The sequence below is a fragment of the Saimiri boliviensis genome, chromosome 2 (genome assembly GCF_048565385.1).
Source record: "Saimiri boliviensis isolate mSaiBol1 chromosome 2, mSaiBol1.pri, whole genome shotgun sequence".
Taxonomy (NCBI): Eukaryota; Metazoa; Chordata; class Mammalia; order Primates; family Cebidae; genus Saimiri; species Saimiri boliviensis.
In genome coordinates, this window is record NC_133450.1 from 229,903,613 (window position 1) to 229,925,225 (window position 21,613).

General features: G+C 41.1%; 1 pseudogene; it reads left to right on the forward strand.

Moving 5' to 3' along the window:
- Positions 1-2,849: 2,849 nt before the first annotated feature.
- Positions 2,850-3,667, forward strand: LOC101054352 (prohibitin 1 pseudogene; annotated as a pseudogene).
- The last annotated feature ends 17,946 nt before the right edge of the window (positions 3,668-21,613 follow it).

A 21,613-nucleotide genomic window follows, 5' to 3' on the forward strand; every position in this document is an offset into this window, starting at 1 on the left:
TAAAATCACCCTACTGAGATCCCCACTAAAGTTCCCTCTCTCAAACTTAGGAATATGAACCCTTGACCTCCAAGGACCTCCTTAAAGTCAGATTGTTATAGGCTGTTTGTGCTTTGTGAATAATTTTCCCCACCTGGCTAAGGAATCTGTACAGAGTTAGTATAGATATGCCACTGATGGAAAACAAAATGTGTTTACCTCAGAAGCTACTTTTAAACAAGACAGGATGATCACTCCATAGACAGTTGGCAAGTAAGGTTATCAAGTCTCAGATTTAATGAAGCTCTTATTTTGATTGGGTTCTGGACGGTATTAAGTACTTATACCAATTTAAAATACGAAGTCTCAAAGACTTCCAGGAAAAAAAAATGAAAAAAAAAAAGCAAAGAAATGAAGTCAAAACTCTTACTGCTTTATATGAGCTCTTTAAGCAAAACTTTTCAGGGTGGTAGAAATAAAATTATAAACTTCATGAAAGAGCCAAGCAGTAAATTTTGCTCTGTAATTTGCACAAATGCTTTAGAATAAATTTAAAAATCAGTCTTTAGAGAACTAAATTTTGCAATGGTTTTACTTTGGAAAAGATTCTTTTTTTATTCCATGTGAGTTATGAGACTTTCGCTTAAAGATAAATATTATCTTTACCAAATAAAAATGTAACTTTGGTTTATTAAAGTATTGCTCAGTATTCCTACTTATCAGTTATAAGATCAAGACCAAAGAAACGCATGTTAGCATACTTGACATTAGACCAACAATTATTAGTTGTAAGAAGTCTTCAAGAACTTTCTGTATTAAGACCTTTTGCTAAGATTTACAGAGTTTTACTAATAGACCATAAAATTATTTTGAAGAATTCCATATTAGGAATTAGTTAATCCCCTTTGCTGATGTTCCTGGAGAAAAAAAAGAATTAGTTAAGTTTACTTAAGTTTATTTTATGAATTGGAGTTTAAAGATGGCTAAATGTCTTCTCTGGATTTTTACCATAGTGCAAAAATTAAATGCAGACATGAAATTGTACTCTAAGTAAAGTTTGAATTTGTTTTTTGGCAAGAAGTCTAGTAATTATAACTGCCTAAATTTGTTATATGGTCATGCATCACTTAATGAAGGGGGCAGTTTCTGAGAAATGCATTGTCAGGCAATTTCATTTTTCTGTCATCATGATAGAGTGTAATTACACAAACCACTATGGTATAGCCTACTACACAACTAAGCTATATGGTGCATTAGTTCATTCTCACACTGTGAATACAGGTATACCTGAGACTAGGTTATTTATAAAGAAAGAGAGGCCCACATCCCAAGTTTTACAAGAGGCAAGACAAAGTGTAAAATGAACGTGCAGGTTTTTTACACAGGTATACACTTGCCATGGTGGTTTGCTGCATCCATCACCCCATTGTCTACATTAGGTATTTCTCTTAATGCTACCCCTCCCCTATCTCCTATCCCCCAACCCCCTGACAGGCCCTGGTGTGTGATGTTCCCCCCGCCGTGTCCATGTGTTCCCATTGTTCAGCTCCCACTTATGAGTGAGAACATGCAGTGTTTGGTTTTCTGTTCTTGTGTTAGTTTGCTGAGAATGATGGTTTCCAGCTTCATCCATGACCCTGCAAAGGATGTGAACTCACCCTTTTTTATGGCTGTGTAGTATTCCATGGTGTATATGTGCCACATTTTCTTTATCCAGTCTGTCATTGATGGGCATTGGGGTTGCTGCAGCTAGCTCAATGTCTGCCCAAACAGCTGCCCAGTTTTGTAATGAAAACCTGGCAGTGTAGGTATCAGAGGGAATCTCCTGGTCTGCGGGCTGTGAAGACTCTGGAAAAAGTGCAGTATCTGGGACAGAGTGCAGGGTACAGTCCTTAATGGCTTCCCTTAGCTAGGAGAGGATGCTTTCTGACCCCTTGCACTTCCCAGGTGAGGTAGCACCCCACCCTGCTTTGGCTCACCCTCCTGGGCTGCCCACTGTCCAACCAGTCTCAATGAGATGCGCCAGGTACTTCACTTGGAAATGCAGAAATCACCCACCTTCTGCATCAGTCTTGCTGATGGGAGCTGCATGCGGGAGCTGTTCCTAGTCAGCCATCTTGGAAACTTTTTTTTTTCTTTTTTGAGACGGAGTTTCACTCTTACCAGGCCAGAGTGCAGTGGTGTGATCTCAGCTCACTGCAATCTCCACCTCCTAGGTTCAAGCAATTCTCCTGCCTCAGCTTCCCAAGTAGCTGGGATAACAGGTGCCCACCACCACGCCCGGCTAATTTTTGTATTTTTAATTTTTAGTAGAGATAGGGTTTCATCATGTTCATCAGGCTGGTCTTGAACTCCTGACCTCAGGTGAGGTGATCCACCTGGCTCGGCCCCACAATGTGCTGGAATTGCTGGGATTACAGGCATGAGCCACGGCACAGGGCAGAAAGACAAAAACTCTTCTTTTTCTTTTTTTCGAGACAGAGTCTCTCTCTGTCGCCCAGGCTGGGGTACAATGGCGCACTGTTGGCTCACCGCAACCTCTGCCTCCTGGATTCAAGCAATTCTCCTGCCTCAGCCTCCCGAGTAGCTGGGATTACAGGCACACACACCTGTAATTTTGTATTTTTAGTAGAGATGGGGTTTCACCATGTTGGTCAGGCTGGTCTCGAACTCCTGACCTCGTGATCTGCCCGCCTCGGTCTCCCAAAGTGCTGAGATTACAGACATGAACCACTGAGCCTGGTTCAGAAAACTCTTAAAGAGCAGCCAGGGAAAGAGAGCAGGGCAGAGGAGGAGCAGTATGTGCGGTTGGGGAATTCTAGTGGAGGTCAGAATGGAAGCAGTTGTGAAAGGGTCCAGCAGAAGAAAACATGGCTGACAAAGTGTTTGAATTCATCAGCAAGTTTGGCCTAGCCTTAGCTGTTGCAGGCAGGCAGGTGTGGTTAACTCTACCTTACATGATGTGGATGCTAGGCACAGAGCTGTCATCTTTGACCAGTTTGTGGAGGACAGGACATTGTGGTAGGGGAAGGGACTCACTTTCTTATCCCATGGGTACAGAAACCAATTATCTTTGGTGTTCTCAACCACCTAATATGCCAGTCATCACTGGTAGCAAAGATTTACAGAATGTCAACATCACACTGCGTATCCTCTTCCGGCTGGTAGCTAGCCAGCTTCCTCACATCTTCACCAGCATCTGTGAGGACTGTGATGAGCGTGTGCTGCCGTCCATCACCACCGAGATTCTCAAGTCAGTGGTGGCTCGCTTTGATGCTAGAGAACTAATCGCCCAGAGAGAGCTGGACTCCAGGCAGGTGAGCGACGACCTTACCGAGCGAGCAGCCACCTTTGGGCTCATCCCAGACCACGTGTCCTTAACACATCTGACCTTTGGGAAGGAGTTCACAGAAGTGATGGAAGCGAAATACGTGGCTCATCAGGAAGAGAGAGGGCCAGATTTGTAGTGGAAAAGGCTGAGCAAAAGAAAAAAGTGGCCATCATGTCTGCTGAGGGCGACTCCAAGGACGACAAGTTGATCGTCAGCTCACTGGCCACCGCAGGGGACGGCCTGATGGAGCTGCGCAAGCTGGAAGCTATGGAGGACATCGCGTACCAGCTCTCACGCTCTCGGAACCTCACCTGACTGCTGGCGGGGCAGTCTGTGCTCCTCTAGCTGCCCCAGTGAGGGCCCACCCTGCCTGCACCTCTGTGGGATGGTTCTTAATACCGCCTGCCTTCTGCCCCTACCCCGGAAATCATGATGAAATTTCATGATTGGCTTAAAGCGAAGGAAATACAGGTAAAATCACTTCAGATCTCTAGTTTATTTAAAAAAAAAAAAAAAAAAAAAAAAGCGGCCAGAGGAAAATAAGACAGATCATCTTAAAAGGAACAACTGAAATAATAGCTTACTTCTCAGTAGAAGCCAGAAGACAATAATGTGACATTTTCTTTTTTCTTCTTCTTTTTTTTTTTTTTTTTTTTTTTTTTGAGATGGAGTCTTGCTCTGCCACCCATGCTAGAGTTCAGAGTCACGATCTTAGCTCACTGCAACCGCCGCCTCCTGTGTTCAAGCGAGTCTCCTGACAGCCTCCTGAGTAGCTGGAATTACAGGCGCCTGCCACTGCACCCGGCTAATTTTTGTATTTTTAGTAGAGACAGGGTTTCACCATCTTGGCCAGGATGATCTCAAACTCCTGACCTCGTGATCCACCCCCCTCAGCCTCTCCTCCCAAAGTGCTGGGATTATAGGCATGAGCCACTGCGCCTGGCCTAACATGACATTTTCAACGTGCTGAAGGAGAATAGCTGCCTTAGTGGCTTAGCAAACATCTACAAATGGTGAAAATGCTCTTTAGGAATGAAGTAGAAATAAAGATTTTTTTCAAGATAGAGTGAGAATTCATCCCCAGCGAGCCTATACTACAAGTATTGAAAGGTGTTCAGGTAAAAGGAAAATGAGCCCATGCAGAAGGTCAGAAATAGAGGAAGGAATACAAAGCAATAAAGATAGTAATTATGCTAGGGTCTTCATTCATTTGTGCAGCTATAACAGAATATCTCAGACTGGGTAATTTATAAAGAACAGAAATTTATTTCCTCACACTTCTGGAAGCTGAGAAGTTCAAGATCAAGGCGCTGAGAGCCTTCTTGTTGAGCCCTCACGTGGCAGAAGGTAGAAGGGCAAGAGAGAGTGAACCTACTCCAGCAAACCCATTAATCCATTCACCTGCCCTCTTCCCCAAAAGCCCCACCTCTCAAGACTGTCGAATTGGGGATTGAGTTTTCAACACAAATTATCAAGAACATATTAGAGCATAGCAACTAGTAACTCTAAACAATAGTTAACTATATAAAACAAAAATAATGTCTTGTGCAGTTTAAAATATTTATAGATACAAGACCACAGGAGTATATAATTTGGAGGGAGGTATATGGAGTTACAGGGCTTAAAAACCTCCCACTGGAAGAGGGTAAAAATACCAGTTGACATTAGACTTTGTCAAGACAAAATTCGCATGCTGTAGTCGCTAAGGCAACCACCAAAGAAAGAGTAAAAGCTGTATAATATCCTAGCAAATAAAGATTAAAAACAGAATTATTAAAAAGATCATTATCAGCTGGGCATGGTGGTTCATGCCTGTAATCCCAGCACTATGGGAGGTCGACACAGGTGGCTCACTTGAGGCCAGGAGTTCGAGACCAGCCTGGCCAACATGGTGAAATTTTGTCTCCACTAAAAATATAAAAATTAGCTGGATGTGATGGCAGGTGCCTGTAGACCCAGCTACTTGGGAGGCTGAGGCAGGAGAATCAGTTGATCATGCCACTGGACTCCAGCCTGGCCAGCAAAGCGAGACTCTGCAAGAAAGAAAGAAAGGAAAGAGAGAGAGAGAGAGTAAGAGAGAGAGAGAGAGGGAGGGAGGGAGGGAGGGAGGGAGGGAGGAAGGAAGGAAAAAGATCAATATAAAAGAGACAAGAATGGAGAGAAAAAAGGGGCATAGAACAAGCAGAACAAGTATACATCACACAATAATTTGGTAGATTTAAAATCAATATATATCAGTAATTATAACAAATATAAAGCAACTAAATGTTGCAATTAAAACATAAAGAATGACAGACTAGTTTTAAAAAATAAACCCCATGGAAAGAAAGTTTAGATTTCATCTCCTCCAAGTTGTCTATAACACAAAATTATCTGCAGCCCCTCAGATTTGGTTCAAATTTATAAACCATAGCAATCTCACATCACTGTATCCTAATTCAGATAATTTTGTTTAGATGGGGTCTATGTTTTTGTGAGAATCCAGGCTGGACTCAGATTCTGGGCTCAATCCTCCTACCTCAGCATCCCAAGAAGCTGGAACAACAGGCACATGCCACTGCACCTGGCTTCGGATAATTCTTTTCTTTCCCTTTGTCTTCAGATGTTAAAGAATCCCTTCATTATTGAGCCAAAAAAAATCATCTTAGATCTACTTTATTGAGACAGACAACATGTGTCTCTCTAATTTCATGTGACAGTCCATCAGCTGTAGGAATATGGATACCAATTTTTCTATTTACATATCCCTAGTTTTAAAAAAGATTTTTTACATGCTCTTCACCAGGTTTTTATATAATTTATGAAAACAGCTCCTTGTATAGTTGGCCCATTGATCCAGCTCATTGAATTATTTTTGGACTCTGCTTCAGTGAGCCATCATATTGGCACTTTCTTCCATTTCCTGTCATAGGGAAATGATACAAAGAGCATATTTTCTGTAATTTCATCTTATTCATTGATAAAAACATTGAATAGAACATATCTGAAGACTGTGCTTCGAGCAGGCATTGGAGAACTTTTTCCACATTGACCTTGATCCATGAATCAACATTCTGAAGGTATGCAGTTTTAAATATTAATAAATTCGCCTGTGTAGCCAGTCACATTCCCCCAACTTGTCCATGAGAGGCCTTGAGATATCTTGAGTCAACTTAAGAGTCCTTGTTAGATGCCTTGCTTAAATTCAAATACATGGCTGGGTACAGTAACTCAAGCCTGTAATCCCAGGACTTTGGGAGTCTGAGGTGGGCGGATCACTTCAGGTCAGGAGTTCAAGACCAGCCTGGCCAACATGGTGAAACACCGTCTCTACCAAAAAAATATAAAAAATTATCCAGATATGGTGGCACGCACCTGTAATCCTAGCTACCAGGGACGCTGGGGTAGGAGAATTGCTTAAACCCGGGAGGTGGAGGCTGCAGTGAGCCAAGATTGTGCCACTGCACTCTAACCTGGGCAACAGAGTGAGACTCCATCTCAAAAATAAATAAATAAATAAATTCAAATACCTTAGGTCTGCTAATCAAACTAGATGTGACAATCTCTGTAGTGAGTGCACATCTCATTTCCATTTGTTTATGGGGACAGAGAGTCAACTATAAATAATATGTAAGTCTGCAGACTTAGGTTAGAAAAAGTATGATAATCCAGCGCCTCATCCATCTACAGGCACTAAAGCTGCTAGACAACACTTTTTTTTTTCTTTTTTTTTGAGATCAAGTCTCACTCTGTTGCCCAGGCTTGAGTGCAATGGCATGGTCTCAGCTCACTATAACCTCCGCCTCCTGGGTTCAAGTGATTCTTCTGCCTCAGCCTCCCAAAGTAGCTGGGACTACAAGCATGTGTCACTACACCTGGCTAATTTTTGTATTTTTAGTAGAGACAGGGTTTCACTATGTTGGCCAGGCTGGTCTTGAGCTCCTGACCTCATGATCCACCTGCCTTAGCCTCCTAAAGTGCTGGGATTACAGGTGTGAGCCACTGTGCCTGGCCTGGACATTACTATTTTTTTTTTTTTTTTTTGAGACGGAGTTTCACTCTTGTTACCCAGGCTGGAGTGCAATGGCGCGATCTCGGCTCACCGCAACCTCCGCCTCCCGGATTAAAGCAATTCTCCTGCCTCAGTCTCCTGAGTAGCTGGGATTACAGGCACGTGCCACCATGCCCAGCTAATTTTTTCTATTTTTAGTAGAGACGGGGTTTCACCGTGTTGACCAGGATGGTCTCGATCTCTTGACCTCGTGATCCACCTGCCTTGGCCTCCCAAAGTTCTGGGATTACAGGCTTGAGCCACCACGCCCGGCCTGAAACTGATTTTTACCATAGAATGATTTCAGTGTTCTTAGAACATGTACTTCTGTCTTAGACATATGGGTTGCTCTTTCAAAGATAAGCATTGAGTAAGATGAATGTGTAACTTTTATTGACTTCAAGGATTGAAATTGCCTCCACTGGAAGGAATTCTCATTCAAGCCACATATTTTCTGTCTAGTCTCCCTAACTTTGGATAGCATATAAATTTCTAAGAAATAGAGAGAATGATAGATGTGCATGCAAATGTTGGTATTTATTTCATATTTAGTTATCCAATGCAAAGACACTATCTCAAGAGCAGTTAAAACATATTTGAATAGTGGAATCTTGGGTTAGAAAAGACCACATATCTGATGTTTGCACTGCATTCTATAAATAACTGCAAGTTAATATTGTGCAAATTAATGTTTTAATGCAGAATATTTCAATGAAACTTTGAGACTCACTCAACCTTCTATGTATTTATTTAGCTGACTATCCCTTAGAGACTTCATAAATTATTAATTTGCTCAAAAAAATTGATATGTGCCAGGTGCACTACCTTAGGCATTGGGGATATGGCAGTGAACAAGATGGGCACAGTCTTAGTCTTTGTGGACATTACATACTTGGAAGGGGGACAGGAAATAACCAATCAAATGAATGAACAAGATAATTTTCCATAGTGATAAGGCAGTGGGACAGGGTGATATGATAGACAGTGATGTGGAAGTGCAATATGAGCTGGTCAAAGGAAGTCTTTGAGGAGGTGATATTTGAGCAGAGACTGAAATAATGCAAAGGAGGCCGCCATGTGCACAAAAATCTTTATTTATCCCAAGAGAAATAATATATACAAAAGAACTCTGCAGCACTAGCATAATGCCTTCTTCCTTATAGCTTACTGGCGCTCCAAAACTTGCTTAGTTGAAAACCTGTCAACTTTACAATAAAACGCTTAGGACTGTAGAAATTAATTTGTCATGAAAAAATATGGACAAATTTAGCTTCAGGGATGCTATAGTCTAACATCTTTATTGGGAGTCACTGAGGATTTAAAAAAGAAGGAATTGCTAACTTCTATTTCCTATTTTACTAGTCAATTTTAATTACTGTAGCTTCATCAGATGCTCTTTGTATAAATGTGAGTGTCTTTGGCTGCTTTCTTGTTTGATTTTAAGTTGGGATACAAGTTGCTTAACAATAACAAGAGTTGACAGTAGCTGATCATTTCCAGGTCCCAGACACACGTCCATTTGCAAAACATGTCCATTTGTTCCCACTGTAGCTGTGAACTTGGCGTACAGTCAAAAACAGAAGTGCATGTGCTATTGTCCGCTATATTTTCTGAATATTCACTATTTACCAGAAGTATTTTCTGGATACTTGTTATTTAACTCCTGAAGTAGCAAGGTTCTAAAAGGAAGCAAAACTGATTTAAAAAAAAGAAGAAGAAGAAAACACGAGACAGAGGAGATACCACATGATCTAGTGTATCTAGGTCAGTTAATAAATGAGGGAAAAAATATAATGAGGATGATTAAGACATGAGAGGAGCTTCAAAAAGGAGTTAACTATCAAAAGATTAAGATAGGCCTCTTGAGAAATCTGATGGCGTCTTTCGGTATTTTTGCAAAAATACTTGGCTGCAAATGTCAGTTATGAAGAATGGCATCTCCTACTATCCTGCAAAAATCAGTACTTGATTTATTCTGTGACTTGATGCTTAATTGAAATTATAACCTAATTTTATCCAAACAAGATAAAGTTTTTACATTTCTTAGTTTTATGATTCAAAATAAACTTCCAATTGAACCTTTTTTTTTTTTTTACTATTTCTATGAAAGATTTGTTACTATTCCAACTTGTCTTACTTCTATAAGTAGATGGTACATTTGCATACCTAAAGAATAATAATATCAATTCTGATTCAGGCTTATTGCTCTCTATAACATTCTGGCATTCATTAACCAAGCCAGAAAAATGTCAGGATAATGCATTGAGATGGAAATTACCATTAAACCACAGCTAGTTTTTTTTTTTTTTACCCCTTCAAGGAACTGTTTGGATGAATAGCTGCTTTTCTTTTCTTTTTTTTCTTTTTTTTTTTTTTAGAGATAGTGTCTCACTGTGATGCCCAGACTGACTTCTGGGCTCAAGGGATTCTCCCATTTCAGCCTTTCAAGTCACTGGGACTGCAGGTGCACAACACCCCACAGGCTAATGGCTGCTTTTTTATGCCCTAAAGCTCCAAATCCTAGTCTTTCTCCTTCAGTGACCCTATACTCCAAAAGAACATGAAATGGAAGACACTGGAACTGCTGGTTGTTTCAAAACAATGGTTTTTTTGTTTTTTTGTTTTTTTGTTTTTTTTGGAGACAGATGTCATTTTGATGTTTCATCTGATGCTTCTACCATTTTATACCTGAAATGATTCAGAATCCAGGCAAGAAAGAGAGATGATGTATATTGAACTCCTCAAAAGCCCAACAGCTGACATTTATTACTTACCGTGGGCCATTTGATGTCCTAAGCATTTTATGTGGTCTATCTCGTTTAGTCCTCACCAAAGCCCTAAAATCATTTCACCTTTGAGTAAAGAAATTAAGAAACTACTGGGGGTGGTAGCTCATACTTGTAATCTCAGCATTTTGGGAGGCTGAAGTGGGAGGATCACTTGAGCCCAAGAGTTTGAGACCAGCCTGGACAACATGAAGAGACCCAGTCTCTACACACACACATACACACACACACACACACACACACACACACACACACACACACACAATACCTGGCATAGTAGCATGCACCTGTAGTTCTAGATACTTGGGAGACTGATGTGGGAGGATCACTTAAGCTCAGGAAGCCGAGGCTGCAATGAGCCATGATCATGCCACTGTACTCCAACCTGGGCATGGGAGTCTCAAAAAAAAGCAAGAAAGAAATGAAGACACCAAAACACTACCAGGCCACTCAGTTCTGGAGACATAATTCGAACCAAGGCAGTATGATGTCAAAGCTGTGGTTTTTACCCCTAAGATATGCTATCTTGTGTATGGAAATAGGAAAGTCATCTGAGTATGGATCTATGTTCAGTACAGCCATCCATCTTCCCATGCAATGATTCATGACCTGTATTTACCCTTATTAATGTGGCATAAACTGCTCTCCCAGGGCCATCACAGTCAACTATAGAAGTAGCTGCAAATAATGTTAACGCCACAGTCCAAACTCCTCTGAAGATATTATACGGTTGAGCAAATTCAGAAAAAATATCAGAAAAGCAATTTATATTTTTGTATTTCTCTTATTAATAAGATTTTAAATCTCTCATCCTACAAACATTTATTGAACACTATAATTTGCCATGCAGTTGAGGGATTTCAGTGCACCTAATAAACAGCACACTTCCCCCACCCTCAAAGTTTTGAATCAATTGAGAAATTGACAGTATATGAGTTTGCTAGGGCTGCTGTAATTGAGACACACAAAGAAGGAAGAAAATGTGACAGTTGATGAAAGTAGACTCAGATGGAAAAGATGTTGGAACTAGCAGACAAGGACTTTAAAATAACAATAGTATATATGCTTAAAACATTGGGGTACAGCAAGGTGGGCAATATTTAGGTAGAGAATTTCATTCCAGGAATAGAAGCTACAGAAAAGATGCAATGGAAATGCTAGGACTGAAAAATACAATATGAGAAACGAAGATTTCATCATTTGGGCTTAATGGCCACTTAATAAGAGTGGAAGAAATGATCAAGGTAGTTGAATACAAAATGTCTAAAATAAAATGGAAAGAGAAAAATGAATGAAAAAACTGAACAAAGCTTTGAGACTTACAGGTTGTAATGAAATCATCTAATAGATGTGTCATTGGAGCCAAAGAAGAGCAGGAAAGGGAGAGTGGGGAAGGAAACATACTTGAAGAAATAATGGCCAAGAATTTTGCAAAATTGATGGGGGGTTGAGGGTGGTGGTGGCAACTCACAGACCCAGAATCCTAAACAGGAGGACAATGACAAGATTTTTGGCTGACTTCTCATCAGAAAGAATGGAGGTGAGTCAACCATGGAACAGCATCTTTAAAATGCTGAAAGAAAAAAAAAGCTGAATCTTTATACAGTAAAATTGTCCTTCAAAAAATTAAGGCCAAATAGATACATGTATAAACAAAAATACAAAGAATTTATCCCCAGACCAGTGCCAGGGGAAATTTTTAGGCTGAAGGACGATGATATCAGATGGAAGATCAAATCTGCGAGAAGGAATGAAGAATATCAGAAAAAGTAAATAAGTACATAAACATGTTTTAAACGTTTAAATTTTGTATTTAACTGTATCACAAATTTTTTCATTTCTAGAAAAGATGATTGATTTTTAAAGAAAAAATAATATGAATGTATCAATATATCATGGGGACTTGTAACATACAATGTATTGTGGGGTTTATAATACATGACAATTAAGAGGATGAGGGATGAGAGAAAAGTAAATTAAAATGTAAAAACTGGCTGGGTGTGGTGGCTCATGCCTGTAATCCCAGCACTTTGAGAGGCTGAGGTGGGCGGATCACTTGAGGTCAGGAGTTTGAGACCAACCTGGCCATCATGGTGAAACCTTGCCTCTACTAAAAATACAAAAATTAGCTGGGCATGGTGGTGTACACCTGTAGTCCCAGCTACTCAGGAGACTGAGGCAAGAGAATCGCTTGAACCCAGGAGGTAGAGATTGCAGTGAGCTGAGATCGCACCACTGCACTCCAGCCTGGGCAAGAGAGAGAGACTGTCTCAAAAAAAAAAAAAAAAGATGTTTATAAGGGAAATGGTGTAATGTGTAATATATAGTAGCAATGTGCTCTGAAAATATAGACAATGCAACTCTTCAAAATGAGCAGAAGCCAGGCGTGGTGGCTCAGGCCTGTAATCTCAGCACCCTGGAAGGCCAAGGCAGGCAAATCACTTGGCCAACATGAAGAAACCTCATCTCTACTAAAAACACTAAAATTAGCTGGGCGTGGTGGCAGGCGTAATCCCAGCTACTCAGGAGGCTGAGGCAGGAGAATTGCTTGAACCCAGGAGGCAGAGGTTGCAGTGAGCTGTGATTGCGCCACTGCAATCCAGCCTAGGCAGAAAAGCAAGAGTCCATCTCCAAAAAAAAAAAAAAAAAAAAAAAAAATGAGCAAAGAATGCAGAACATGTACAGAAAGTAAACCAAGTCATTGATTACATTATTGGTATTAGCATTTTTTAAAAGGTCATAGTTTAGGGGTTTGCTGTTTGGAGAAAACATGGGACCTTGTCGGTGTTCAGTTAGAGCTAACACGGACTCTAGGTATCCTCTAAGGCTCTTTAGATAAACTGGATTTATGTGTTGTGTGGATACTGCAGATTGCTTGATTCAACAGCTCTATCACTCTACTCTCTGAGTGCCTTCTATATAGAAGCTGGAAGCGAGGCTTTCTTTTTTTCATTCCCAACAATGGCTGGTCACCCCTAACAATGCTGCAATGAACATCCTTGTACATATCTCCTTTGGAAGCTGTGTGCATGTTCCTCTGGGTGTACTCAATATGGGTTGTTTGGTTGTAGGGGATATAGTACACATATCCAATTAAGTACTCTTAGGCTATTCTAAGAGTGTGGTTGGATGATGCTCCCTGCAAAGTATGGAGAGTACCATTTTCCTACATGCTTACCAATATTTAGCATTATCTGATATTCTAAGATTTTCTGATCTGATGGGTATAAAACTTAGAATATTCGATAATGCAAAATATTGGTGAAATATTTAGGGACACTAGAAAAACTTGATTCAAAGGATGTAATCAGAAAACATCTTTCTTCTTTCTTTCCTTCCTTCCTTCCTTGCTTCCTCCCTCCCTCCCTCTCTTTCTTCCTTCTTTCTCTTTCTTTCTCTAATTCTTTCTTGACTTCCATTCCCTTTAAATTTATTTAGTGGGAAAGTACTTTCTGTTCCAACTTGAAAATGTACGCATTTCCATGACATTTCTCTTACTTTCAGGAAATAAAAATATCTTGGTGACATTGAATAAAAACACAGTCTCATTTCAGTAACTAAAAGTACATTATGTTATTATAAAATCTTTGCATTTAAATTAAGTTAAAATCTTTCTCTTTCTCTTGATGGAACCTTCTACAGGCAGGAACCAGGGAGGGACTGTGATTTTTCTTTTCTCTATGCTCACCTTCCACTCCATCTATGTTGCTAAGTGTGGTTTCCTCTAAGAAATGGGAGGGAGAGGAGGTAAAAAAGATTAGGAACATGCTGACTGGTATTGTAAGATGGTGTTTTCTAGTCCTAATAAGTGTTTAGAGCTGATAATGTGTGGGGTGGGAGTATTCAGAGGATTCCACTGGGAATGCTCAATGGCATTTTCCATGATAGGGGAACTAGAGTTTCCCCCATCAGCCCCTAATCCTTTGACTGATTCTACTTGGAAGGCACTGGCAGACTTTTTCTGTTAGGATCCTGAGGCTCCCCCAGGCAGCCCTTCTTGGGACTTAAAAGGCACCAGATTAGCTCTTTCTCCTTAGTGGTCATTTTGCAAAGGTAGTATGAATACATGCACTATGTCAATGCTATATGGTACAAATATAAAATAGCATTTATTGGGAGAAATGGAAAAGCAAAAATGCACATAGGTGACAGCTCCTACTGTCATGAGTCCTCCAGGAATGATGCTTGGACCGATTGTGAGTGGACTGAACCCAGCATGGCCGTGGTCCCATAGGGAAGAGCTCTACTTCCACATACATTCCATGGTCATAGGAAAATAGAGACAAGGATCATCTACGTGCCTTTGTAATAATGGAAAACCTCTGGCTGGAAACAAGCTTTATTAGAAAGAAGCAACTGCTAGCCGGGGGTGGTGGCACACGCCTGTAATCCCAGCACTTTGGAAAGCTGAGGCGGGTGGATCACAAGGTCAGAAGTTCAAGACCAGCCTGGCCAACATGGTGAAACTCCATCTCTAAAAAAAATAAAAATAAAAAAGAAAGAAGCAACTTCTGAGATCAGTTGTCATATTTTAGCCTGTTTTCCCATTGAGTGAACTCAGATCTGGTAAGCCAGCTCTTTACTAGGCTACTGAAACGACATAGGGAATCAGCCGCCAGGGCCATGCAAATTTGTCTGCCCCGAGTAGTTGGCTTAGGCATCTATTGCCCTGAAATACAGGCCCATCCCAAAGCAGCTAAATTATCCTTGCTTTCCGGCATTGGAGTACTTAGTGAGTCTACCTCTGCCTTTACAATTTACCAGGGGTCAGATAACAAGTCCACTGGTCTCCCTGTCTAGTAGGATGAATATAAAACTTTTTAAGTAGTACTGCTGAAGGCTCTCTCTCTTAACTAAGGTGAAGAGGCAGGTGTTCTCTCTCTCTCCATTCTGGGGATGAGAATCAAAGAACAATGCTCACCAAAGAAACGCTCCTAACAGATTCTCTTTTGACTCTTTTGTAGCCTCAGTATGGGGCTGATTTTTGACCATCAACTTAGAACTTTTTGAATAGTGAAATAATGAATTCTTTGAAAAAAATTTTTTTTTTGCTTCATTGACACTGAGCATAGGATGTTTGTAGAGACTTTGACAGTTTGTTCTCAACTTTGGCTGGATTTGAGAATCACTGGAGAGGCCTGTCTCTTGGCTGCACCCTGACCAATTAAATCAGAGTCTCTGGAGGTGGGCTTTCTAGGTGATTCCAATCTACAATCATGGTTGAAAACCACTGCTTCTGTAGAAACAAAGGCTCTGAAAGGGAAAACAATTACATTGGGTTATTAAACATAATTTCCACCAGTTCCTTCTCTTGATTATGGATTTATTCAGTTCATGTGGTGTATGCCTTTTTAAAAATAATATCAAGTCTTGTCCCGTCACCCAGGCTGGAGTGCCAGGGTGCAATCACAGCTCACTGCAGCCTCAACCTTCTGGACTTAAGGAACACTTCCATCTCAGCTTCGCATATAGCTGGGACTACAGGCTCGTGCCACCATGCCCCAAATCATTTTTGTATTTTTTTGTAGAGACAGGGTTTTGCCAGGTTGGTCTTAAACTCCTGTGCTCAAGCAGTCTGCCTGCCTTGACTTCCCAAAGTGCTGGGATTACAAATGTGAGCCACCTTGCCTTACTTGGCACATGCCTTTTAAAAGCAGGCAACCCAGGGCCGGGAGCGGTGGCTCAAGCCTCTAATCCCAGCACTTTGGGAGGCCGAGGAGGGTGGATCACAAGGTCAAGAGATCGAGACCATCCTGGTCAACATGAGGAAACCCCGTCTCTACTAAAAATACAAAAAATTAGCTGGGCATGGTGGCGCGTGCCTGTAATCCCAGCTACTCAGGAGGCTGAGGCAGGAGAACTGCCTGAACCCAGGAGGCGGAGGTTGTGGTGAGCCGAGATCGTGCCATTGCACTCCAGCCTGGGTAGCAGGCAACCCAGTGCCATTTCAAGTCGCATTTGGTGCACAGGAATAGGTTGCATTTAGCAGTGTTTCCAGGAGTTGTCCAGAATACTTATTTTGCTTCTTCTTTGCGTATTTGTTTTCTTTTGTCTGCTAAGTTTTGTGGCTGAAATTTCAAGTTGTGCTTTCCACCTTTTTCTTTTCTTTTCTTTTCTTTTCTTTTTTCTTTTCCTTTTTTTTTTTTTTTTTTTTTTTTTGAGACGGAGTTTCGCTCTTGTTACCCAGGCTGGAGTGCAATGGCGCGATCTCGGCTCACCGCAACCTCCGCCTCCTGGGTTCAGGCAATTCTCCTGCCTCAGCCTCTTGAGTAGCTGGGATTACAGGCACGCGCCACCATGCCCAGCTAATTTTTTGTATTTTTAGTAGAGACGGGGTTTCACCATGTTGACCAGGATGGTCTCGATCTCTTGACCTCGTGATCCACCTGCCTTGGCCTCCCAAAGTGCTGGGATGACAGGCGTGGGCCACCGCGCCCAGCCTCTTTCCACCTTTTTCTTTGGGGAACCCTTTATACCCCTGTCTGACACAATGCATTTGGTCCCCTTATCCACTTGCCATTGTGGACATCAGTGACTGCACCCACGGCCTCAGGTAGGTGACTCTTTATTTATTTATTTATTTTGAGACAGGATCTCACTCTGCCACCCAGGCTAGAGTACAGTGGCATAATCTCGGCTCACTACAACCTCCACCTCCCAGGTTCAAGCATTTCTCCTGCCTCAGCCTCCTAAGTAATTGTGATTACAGGCACCTGCCACCATGCCCATCTAATTTTTGTGTTTTTAGTAGAGACGGGGTTTCGCCATGTTAGCCAGGCTGGTCTTGAACTCCTGAACTCAAGTGATCCACCCACCTCGGCCTAGCCAAAGTTCTAGGATTACAGGCGAGAGCCACCACGCCTGGCCAAGTGATTCTTTAGAATTCCACTAGCAGCTATAATCTCTTGCTTCCCCTTTCCCATACAATCAGTTCCAAGTGTTAAGATTTAGGCATCTATTATGTGTCAGACATTGTTAAAAATAAATTATTTCTATTTCAAGCTTTCTATATACAATTTTATTTAATCTTTCCAATTATGCTAAAAAGTGGGTGCCATTATTATCTTCCCCATATTATTACCTTTCCCTAAATGGAAGAAACTAAACTTCTTTCCATTTCAATCACACCTCAAAATAAGGAAAGAGATTCTGTGGTTCCTGGTTATAAATGACAGAAACTGACCCTTTGCCGATGTAATCAGGGAGCACATTTATTAAAAATGTCTTGGGTTTGGATGCAAATGTCTCCTTGGTGTCAAAATTCCATTTATCCTATTTGAGTTTTCTAATAAATTTTAAAGCTGACAAAAGACAGAAATTATTTACATTTTTGCTTCTACAAACTATGAGCCTGTTAAAAACAGATTATGTTCCTTCTTTTCTAAGTAGCTAATGTAGGGTCTTGAACATATTGTGCACTTATTAAATGTGAGACTCCTTGAGGTATAGGCAGATTCTGCCTTCTAGCAGAGGGCTGAGGTGTGGTCAAAGCAAGCCATTACTTAGGAGCTTGTTAGAAGTGTAAAGTCATGGGCCTCACCCTAGACCTACTGAATCAGGATTTGGGGAAGGAGCAGGACATGTTAGCGAGCCATTCAGGTGATTCTGATGCACTCTTGGTTTGAAAAGCTCTGCTTTCATGGCTTTTAATCCAGTAGACTCATGGAAAATTTCATTTATAAACACATATTCACTATTTAATCTGCTAAAACCCATAGTAGTAATGCCTCCTTACTTAAAAAGGTATTTGTAGAGACTGAGTCTCACAAATTCACTATTTAATCTGCTAAAAGCCATAGTGGTAATGCCTCCTAATAGATAATGGAATATTATTCAGCAATAAAAAGAAATGAAGTATTGATACACGCTATTAACATGGATGATGAGCCTTGAAACTATCATGTTCAAGAGAGGAGAAGCCAGTCACAAAAGAACACATCATTATATGATTCCATTGATATGAAATATCTAGAGGAGGTGAACCTCTAGAGACAAAAGGTAGATCAGTGGTTGCCTAAGATTAGGGGAGATAGAAGGTTGGGAATGAGTTTACCTCACAACTGTGATCTTTCTCATCTTCTCTTGCCATAAGCTGCTTCATTCCTTCCTTTTTCTTTGTGTGCTGTTCAGAAATCAAGGTAGAATTCAAGTGATGATTGTTCATTTGTGTGACACACCAAGTCACACCCAGTCCACATTGTTTGGGATAGGAAATTGTTTCTTCCATCTAATGACTTGAAAGAGAAAGGAGCATCAGTTTGAGTGAATATGTGTCAGCCTCAAGAGACAGAGCATCTCTCTCTCTCTCTCTCTCTCTCTCTCTCTCTCTTTCTCTCTCTCTCTATCTTATTCACTCACTCACTCATTACGGTGAAGATAGCACCAAGCCATTTCATGTGGGATTTTCCTCCATGACCTAGACACCTCCCACCAGGCTCCACCTCTAACACTGGGGATTACATTTCAACATGAGATTTTGAGGGGACCAACCTCTAAACCATATCAGCTGGCTTTCTTTAGAGAAGTGATTCTTAACTTTGGCTTCACATCAGAATCACCTGGAGGGTTTCTAAAACTTTCATTAACCTGAGCTCTGGAGGTTCAGATGGAGCCAGGAGAAATGTGGATTTTCCCAAATTGCCCGTTCTTTGCCACTTACCCACTTTGAAATCAACATATGACTAACCAGCTGCGACTTATGAGATACTATTGTTAGCAGCTCTGCCTTTGGGCCTTGTGGGTGGCCACAAATCCGTCCAATGGTACCAGGCTGACCATAAGATATGCTGCCCTCCAGACCTTCTGCGTCTGGGACTATTCCAGGAGTTTGGGTTCTGACCAAGAATGTTTCTTGCCTGTCCAAGCTGAAATCCCAAGCCCTCTGAGAGCTTAATTTAAAAAACAAAAACAAAAACAAAAAAAAAAAGTTGTATTGCTGTATAAAGCACATACCATAGCTACAGATCAATACTTTTTAGTGGATTTATAAAGTTGTGAAGCTATCGCTACCCCCAGAAAGACCCCTCATGACCCCTTACTCGTCATTCCCACTCCTGACCATGCTCACTCTTTTTTTTTTTTTTTTTTTGACAGGGTCTTTCCCTGTCGCCCAGGCTAGAGTTCAGTGCCATGATCATGGCTCACTGCTGCCTCAACTTTTTGGGCTCCAGCAATCCTTCCCACTCAGCTTCCCAAAGTTCTGGGATTATAGGCATGAGCCACCACACCTGGCCAATTTCTTTTTTTCAAAGAGCTATATTAAGATGTAACTCACATACCATACAATTCACCTATTGAAGGTGTACAATTCAAGGGCTTGTAGCATTTTCAGAGTTGTGAGCTCCTCACCACAATCTATTTTAGAGCATTTTCATTACCTCAAAAAGAAACCCTGTGCCCCTTAGCCATCACTCTCAACCTTCTATCTCCCCTAACCTTAGGCAACCACTGATCTACCTTTTGTCTTTAGAGGTTCACCTCCTCTAGATATTTCATATCAATGGAATCATATAACGATGTGGTCCTTTGTGACTGGCTTCTTCTCTCTTGAACATGATAGTTTCAATGTAACCTACTCTTGTAAGAAGTAGCAGAGAGCCGAGGAGAGAGATCCAAGATGGCTGATAACTAGCAGCTCGGGATTGTAGCTCCCACTGAAAGCGCAAAGAAGGAGAGGACGCCACACCTTCACATGAATTCTTGTTGCTTACGCACCAGGAGATTCCCAGCGGAGGAGCCCCACGGGTCGCCAGCGCGACTCTTGTGACCGGCGAGGCGGTTTTGCCGGCGCCTCGGAGCGTCGGTTCTCGGTGCAGAGTTGGAAAAGCACCCTCAATCTTAACGCCGCTGATTTAGTCGGTGCAGTGGGTTGCTCAGATTTCGGCGCTGAGAATCAGTAAGTTGGACGTCCACTCAGAAACCCAATTACAAAGACGGTGATTATAAAGACTACAGATGGATGAATCTACAACGAAGGGAAGAAAACGGTCAAAAAAGGCTGAGAATACCCAAGATCAGACCGCCTCTTCCTCAGCAGGGGATCCCAGTTCCTCATCAGCAACGAAACAAGGCTTGATGGAGAACGAGTGGGTTCCAATTACAGAAGCAGGCTTCAAAACGTGGATAATAAGAAACTTCAGTGAATTAAAAGAACTTGTTATAACACAATCTAAAGAAACTAAGAACTTTGAAAAAAGGTTTGACGAAATGTCAACAAGAATACAAAATTTAGAGAGGAAAATAAGTGAATTGATGGAGCTGAAAAACACAATACGAGAACTACGTGAAGTATGCACAAGTTTTAACAACCGAATTGATCAAGCAGAAGAAAGGGTATCAGAGGTCGAAGATCAACTCAATGAAATAAAACAAGAAGACAAGACGAGAGAAAAAAGGATAAAAAGGAACGAGCAAAGTCTCCAAGAAATATGGGACTATGTGAAAAGACCTAATCTACGCTTGATAGGTGTACCTGAATGTGACGAAGAGAATGAATCCAAGCTGGAAAATACGCTTCAGGACATTATTCAGGAAAATTTTCCCAGCCTAGTAAGGCAGGATAATATTCAACTCCAGGTAATACAGAGAACACCACAGAGATATTCCTTAAGAAGAGCAACTCCAAGGCACATAATCGTCAGATTCACCAGGGTTGAAATGAAGGAGAAAATACTAAGGGCAGCCAGAGAGAAAGGTCAGGTTACCCACAAAGGGAAGCCTATCAGACTCACAGCAGATCTCTCAGCAGAAACCCTACAAGCCAGAAGAGAGTGGGGGCTAATATTCAACATCCTTAAAGAAAAGAACTTTCAACCCAGAATTTCACATCCAGCCAAGCTAAGCTTCACATGCGAAGGAAAAATAAAGTTTTTTGTGAATAAGCAAGCACTCAGAGATTTCATCACCACCAGGCCTGCTTTGCAAGAGCTTCTGAAAGAACCACTACACATATGAAAGGAACAAACAGTATCAGCCTTTCTAAAAAAATTATCAAAAAGAGCATCAATATAATGAAGAATTTATATCAACTAATGGACAAAATAGCCAGCTAATGACAGTATTAAACTCACATATATTATTATTAATTCCAAATTTAAATTGACTAAATCCCCCAATCCAAAGACAGGCAATTTGAATAAAAAACTAAAACCCATCAGTATGCTGCATCCAGATCCATCTCACATTCAAGGATACACAAAGACTCTAAACAAGGGATGGAGAAAGATTTACCAACCAAACAGAGAGCTAAAATAAATAAATAAAAAGCAGAAGTTACAATTAAGCAACAAAGATCAAAAGAAGCAAAGAAGGACATTACATAATGATAAAAGGATCAATGCAACAACATGAAGAGCTAAAGATCCTAAATATATACGCATCCAATACAGGAATACCTAGACATACAGGACTTATAAAGAGACTTAGACTCCCACATAATAATAGTGGGAGACTTCAACATTAATATTCGACAGATCAATGAGACAGAAA